Source organism: Armigeres subalbatus, chromosome 3 (genome assembly GCF_024139115.2).
Source record: "Armigeres subalbatus isolate Guangzhou_Male chromosome 3, GZ_Asu_2, whole genome shotgun sequence".
In the NCBI taxonomy this organism is placed as follows: domain Eukaryota; kingdom Metazoa; phylum Arthropoda; class Insecta; order Diptera; family Culicidae; genus Armigeres; species Armigeres subalbatus.
Window position 1 is genome coordinate 341,620,553 of NC_085141.1, and position 6,000 is coordinate 341,626,552.

A 6,000-nucleotide genomic window follows, 5' to 3' on the forward strand; every position below is an offset into this window, starting at 1 on the left:
GGCTCGGAAGCCTCCTTTCAAGAGGTTTGGAAGCCTCCTTTCAAGAGGCTCAGAAGCCTCCTTTCTTATTTTCATTTACAGCAGAAAAATAGGGGTGCCTCAATAAAAGGACAAATTCGAAGGGGCACCTCTCAAGAAAAAGGTTGAGAATCGCTGTTCTAGAGGAATTTTCTGTAAAAATCTTGGAAGAATATAAAAAAAACTCCCGGTAGTATTCCTGGAGCAACTTGCAGGAGCAGGTATTTCGGAAGAAGATTTCGAAGTAGCTTCCAAAGGATTTTCTGGAGAAATTTCTGAAAGAAAGCCAGGCGGACTCTCCATTAGAAATCCTTAGGAATTTTTAAAGGAGCTCCTGGAGAACATCCTAGAAAACTCCTGCGGGCATATCGAGAGGAACATTCGGAAGAACTCCGAGATTTTCCGCAGTAATTCTTGTACGAATTTTCGAAGAAATTCGAATTTCACAAAGGAATTTCACAAAGATCTCATGGAAGAATTTCCGAAGAAATGCTGGCGAAATTTCCGAAGGAACTCCTGAGGGAATTTTGTAAGAAATTTCTGAAACAACTTTTCCTCAAAAACTCCTGGAGAAATTCCTAGAAGAACATGCAGAGTAGGGTGGTCTAACCGGTAGTACCGAAACCGGTAATACCGGTATTACCGCCCAATTTTGGGTACCGAAAATACCGGTATTAGAGACGGAAAATACCGGTATTTCCGGTATTTAAAATTTTGCTGTCAGTATAAAAAATCTGACTTTTTCTTCAATGAACATTGTTGATATCTAAACGGGCTTGGTAGTCATATGGCTACTGCTTCTGCCTCATACGCAGGAGGTCGTGGGTTCAATCCCAGGTCCGTTCCATTCTCCTACTTTGTATCTTTCTCTTTATTTCTCATGTTCTAGCAATCGCTAGAACTGGAAATGGACTTCCATACCGTTTCCATTACTATTCCTATACCTTCAACTTGAGTATTCTAGCAGTAATCTGCTAGAATTGGAAATGAACTATAAAAAAAACAGCTCGTTTCCTACATACAATTAGAAAATCCATCCTATCTATCACATTGGCAACGGACCTCTGCCTCTCGAACCTAACCCAAAAAAAAAAATCCAACAAATTCCGCATGAACTCGTGGCAAGTGCAGAGGTATATTCGGCTTGCAGTGGACGAGTGATTGCATCAACATTTCCTCCCCCTTCCCTACATTGACTTGCATTCTGACGTGGCAGGCGCCAGTATGACCTAACAAATGAGATCACCAGTACTTGTACATTGAAGATGTGTGCTAGTCCCAAGCAAACATCTGTTGGTTCCCTGTGCAAGAACAGCTGATCTGGTCATAATGGAGTAGCAACTACGAGCAGTCAATCAAGCTCAAGCTCAAGCTCAATGAACATTGTTGATATCGTCCAGAATTTTCCCACAATGTAAGAAATTATAAAAACTGTTGCAAAAATATGTCCGTTCTGAATTCGGATAAGAATTTGAATTAGTGGCTGATGCCAAGGCACGCTGAAATAATTCAAGCCCTCGAACCTGTTCAAGCTGTTGTGGAACAACTGCTCTGTGAGTTCTGCTCTCTATATGAAGTCGACGTACCGTTCCAATTTACGTTGGAACTATTATCAAATCAAGCCACAGAAATTTCCGACACTATTTCGATGCTTTTAAGGAATGAATCCAAGAGAGACGATCAAAATACGCCGATCTTTTTGCTTTTTTTGAATAATTCTGCCGTGAAGCAATTGATAAGAAACGATTTTGGCATTTTCTTCAAGGCATCCAGAGCTACTTTGATAAGGCAAGCGTATGGGATCTTGAAGCGTCTAATCATTCCTGATGCGATCGTTAAAACTGAGACAACGACCATACCTGACGATCGGTACGAAGAAGATGCCTCTTTGTATATTTTTCTGGTTTATCGGTTGAAGAACAACTTGTGAAGAGACTGTAGCAAAGCAAAACACTTGCGTTGCTGGTGGCAAATACGTTGACTCCAGGATCCTTGCATTCAATCCGTAAGGAATTCTCCTACATGAATCGGAAGGAATTAAGGGCAAGTATTTGACACTGATTTTCGACGGTCTTGGAATTATTCGTCCTACTTCGGTTGAACCAGAGAGGGCATTCTCAGTAGTTGGCTGCTAACAAAATCCAATGCGGATTGGGAGATGAGTCGCTCAGTATGTAATGTCTACTTAAGTTTCGCTTTGCCCAGCTCAACAAGCAATGATTTTAACATTTAAAATTTGTCAACAAATATTGTTTTTCATCCAGAAGTCCAAATCAAAAGTTTTTCTTTTACTACCTGTAATTTTAACAAAAACCGGTATTCTACCGGTATTACCGGTTTTGACTCCATCAAATACCGAAAACCGGTGTTTGACAAAAATGGCCAATACCGACCACCCTAATGCAGAGGTATTTCGGATGTTTTTGAAGTAACTATCGGAGTAATTACTGCAGTAAGATCTGATTTTTTTAGCTTTATTTTGGTGTTTTTTAAATCTTAAAATGAAGTTCAACGCCGTGGACTTTCTGAATGCAATCCAGGCGGATATTCCGTTGGAGCTTTTGAAAAAAAAATCGTAGGAACTCCGTAAGAAGAGGAACGCTTGGAGGAATTTCCGAAGAAACTTCTGGAGGAATTCCTGCAGGACCTTTCAGAGGAATTTTGGTAGCAGTTTTTGAAGTAACTTCCGGCGGAACTTCTGGAGCAATTATTGAAAGAAATCCTGGCGGACTTTCTATTGAAGGAGGAGCTCCTGTAGAGATATCGGGAGGTATTTACAGAGGAACTTCGGGCAGTTTTTCTGGAGTAACTCTTGTACGAACTTCCGGAGGAATTCCTATATGAAATTCCGAAGGAACTCCTTGAAGAATTTTCGGAAGAACTCTTGGAGCAATTTTCGGAGGAACTCCTTTAGGAATTTATGTACGAATTTGCGGAGTAATTCCCGGTAAAATTTTGGGAGGAATACTGGAGGTGCTCCTGGCAGGATTTTTGCAGAAATTACTCCTGGGGAGCTTCCGGAAGAAATGCTGGTGGAGTTTCCGAAGGAACTTTCGGAGGAATTTCGCGAGAAATTTCTGAAACAACTCCTGGTGGACTTTCCTTAGGAACTCTTGGATGGACTTGCGAAGGAACTCATGGAGGAGTTTTCGGTAGAACCCTTGGAAGAATTTCCGAAGGAAGTCATTGAGTTTTTTTGAGTAATTTCCGGAAGGAACTTTTGGAGGATCTCTTGGCGAACCTTTCGTCAGAAATCTAGGAGGCATTCATGGAGGAATTGTTGAAGGAATTTCCAAAGGAACTCCTGGAGGAATAATCGAAGGAATTCTATTGCGATAATATTTTTATTCGTGCACAGGCCCACTAACAATAAAAAAAAATAAACCTAAACGTTAAGCCTTAAAACTGAAAATTTTAGAAAACTCGATAACTAGGTATCAAAGTATAGTATTTGTTAACATTCTTTCATGAAATCCTTTTGTCAAAATACTGTAAATTTTTACAATTTTTTGGAAGTATTTTAAATTTGATTTCCTATTCTTCACCATGCTATATTTCCGCGATGACACACAAGTTTGTATATACTAGACCTAGAGTGTTATATTTAACACATATTAGAACCTTCCTATTCATACACCGAGCTAGCAATTCTTATGATTCTGTACAAAATATTGTCATTTGTAAAATTGTGAGATTCATATAGTACATTCATTCAGTTCATTTCCTATGCAGTACACGAAAGTTGTCTCTGTTTCACTCGGCCCATAGCTGCCACGTAGTCTACAGAAAGCTCATAAATCATCTTCCACCTGTTCGATGTGTATTTTGAGATCCAGCCTAAGTTGAATGGATTCAATCACAATCAGTTCTGATGGCAAAAATAATAAGTAGGGATACGGCAGGTATTTCCGTCCATCGTCATAGGGGCTAAAACCAACGAAAGCAACGTACATTTGCTAGAACTCCACTATAGCAGAACGTTTCTCCTGAGCTTACGATTTGGTACGTATGAGTTTTACAAAAAAGCGTCTCTTTTATTGGTTTTCGAGACTACGACGAACAGACGAAAATACTTGCCGTGTCCCTAGATATCTGTAAAGAATTTGTATGCCACAAAAAAATGGTCTATCGATATAAAAAAATAAATTTTTCATATAAAATTGATCTGAATTACTCATTTGTACTACGATTAAATAGACACATGTGGAAACCTGTACCAGATAACTGCACTACATATCCAGTTTCCCGGAATATGGATTCCGAGCTGCAGCACTTCATTACCGGTCGTGCTGGTCATGTAACGAGCAAAAATCTGCATCAGGAAACCGATCATGATAAGTTATTTCACTCTTTTTTTTCGAACATCGTCGTAGCCCAGTTGCTGGTATCCCATACGTCAACCCGGATTCTGATTCCGACTTGCCGTTAGCTTGGTCGCGTCACCGTCGGTGCCGTTTAGATGGCTAGCAGATAGCGAGCTTGGCTTGGGGGTCTCCGATCATTTTTTTGTCCTTCCACTACATATCTCATACCCAAACCCAAGTCAAAGAAAAGTGAGGAAACACAATTTCACACGATCCGGATTATTTGTGCGATCTGTTTCATTTCTGTCATGTTTTTTTTCCTTTTTCTTGTATTTCTTGTAAGCTGAGATGAAAAGCTCTCTCTTCAGTGAAAAATTATTTTTTGGTTTGAGACAATTGATTTAAGACAAATTGAAATGACCTGCTGTGTGTGGCTGTACGAACATATTTTGTCGCCCACCACGACAAAATTATGTTAGCCTAAAATGAGATTCTGCATTAACAATTTACGACTAAATTAATCAAGAGCTACAGTGCTCATGGCTGAGATCTATCAACAATCAAGGTAGAATCGACCATTAGTACTAGTTGGATTAGTCAGGGTGTTATTTTGCCCTTTTTTCTGGGAGCAACGATTCCTATTTTGCGATAGGTATTACGCGATAAGTTATCGCGCTTAACTTTGGACCTGGCTTCGGACCCCGGTACGGTTGTTGGAATGAATGGAAACCCGGTCGTCGATACGGTTGCATAGGAAGGATGTCAACGTGTGGCGATCGGCAAAGCCGTTACGACATCAATTTTCTGCCATCGAGTTTTGTTCCATTCCATTCATCGATTTGAAACGGTAGTGCAGTGACAAGAAGGTAGGTAGTTGACTGCGGCCGATCTTTTCCAGCGATATGCGTAAAGATCCATGGCAAAATAATGCTCTGAAGGGGTACTATTTGACGGTGATACGGTCGCTGGTGATGAATGTCATCGAATATGGGTTGTCTACACGCCATTTGTGTTAGACTTGCGTGGAAATTGCGGAAATGGAGACATTTAGCATGAACTTTTGTGTGATCACTTCGGCACCAACATTTCAAAAGTACGAAACTGCTTTTGCAAACAAGAGCTTCGCACGTCACTGGTGGGCTAATCTGTGCTCACGAATACATCCCCCAATATCCAACTCCATGGTACTTATGAAAGTGTCGCTGAGTCGTCAACCTTTCATCAAGTAAGTAATTTATATATCAACACTTACATCCCAAGTTATGGTGAAGATGGGCGTGGCTGTGGGTAGTAATTCTCATGCTTCTGTGATTTTTATCCTAGCTTGAAATCGAGGATCACATCCACCTTGATTTCTGATAGTAATCAGAATTTCTTCTAAAAATAATTTAAAAAATATATTTATATTTTAAATATAGGGTAGAATACGGCTTTGGCAGGGTGCGACAGTTGTTGGCACCCTCAACAATATTTGCGTTTTCCAGCAAACATACACTATTTATGAACATAATTTTGATTCAATCACACAATTTCAAGTATAAGCTTTCATTTAAATAAGTTGTTCGTGTAGAAGTAACAAGATTTGATGTGTTAATCACCGAAACAAATTTGCACCTACGAAATCCTTGCCATTATTGCATTGCCAAAGAAAGCAGCGCATGAAAAGCAAACTGTTACT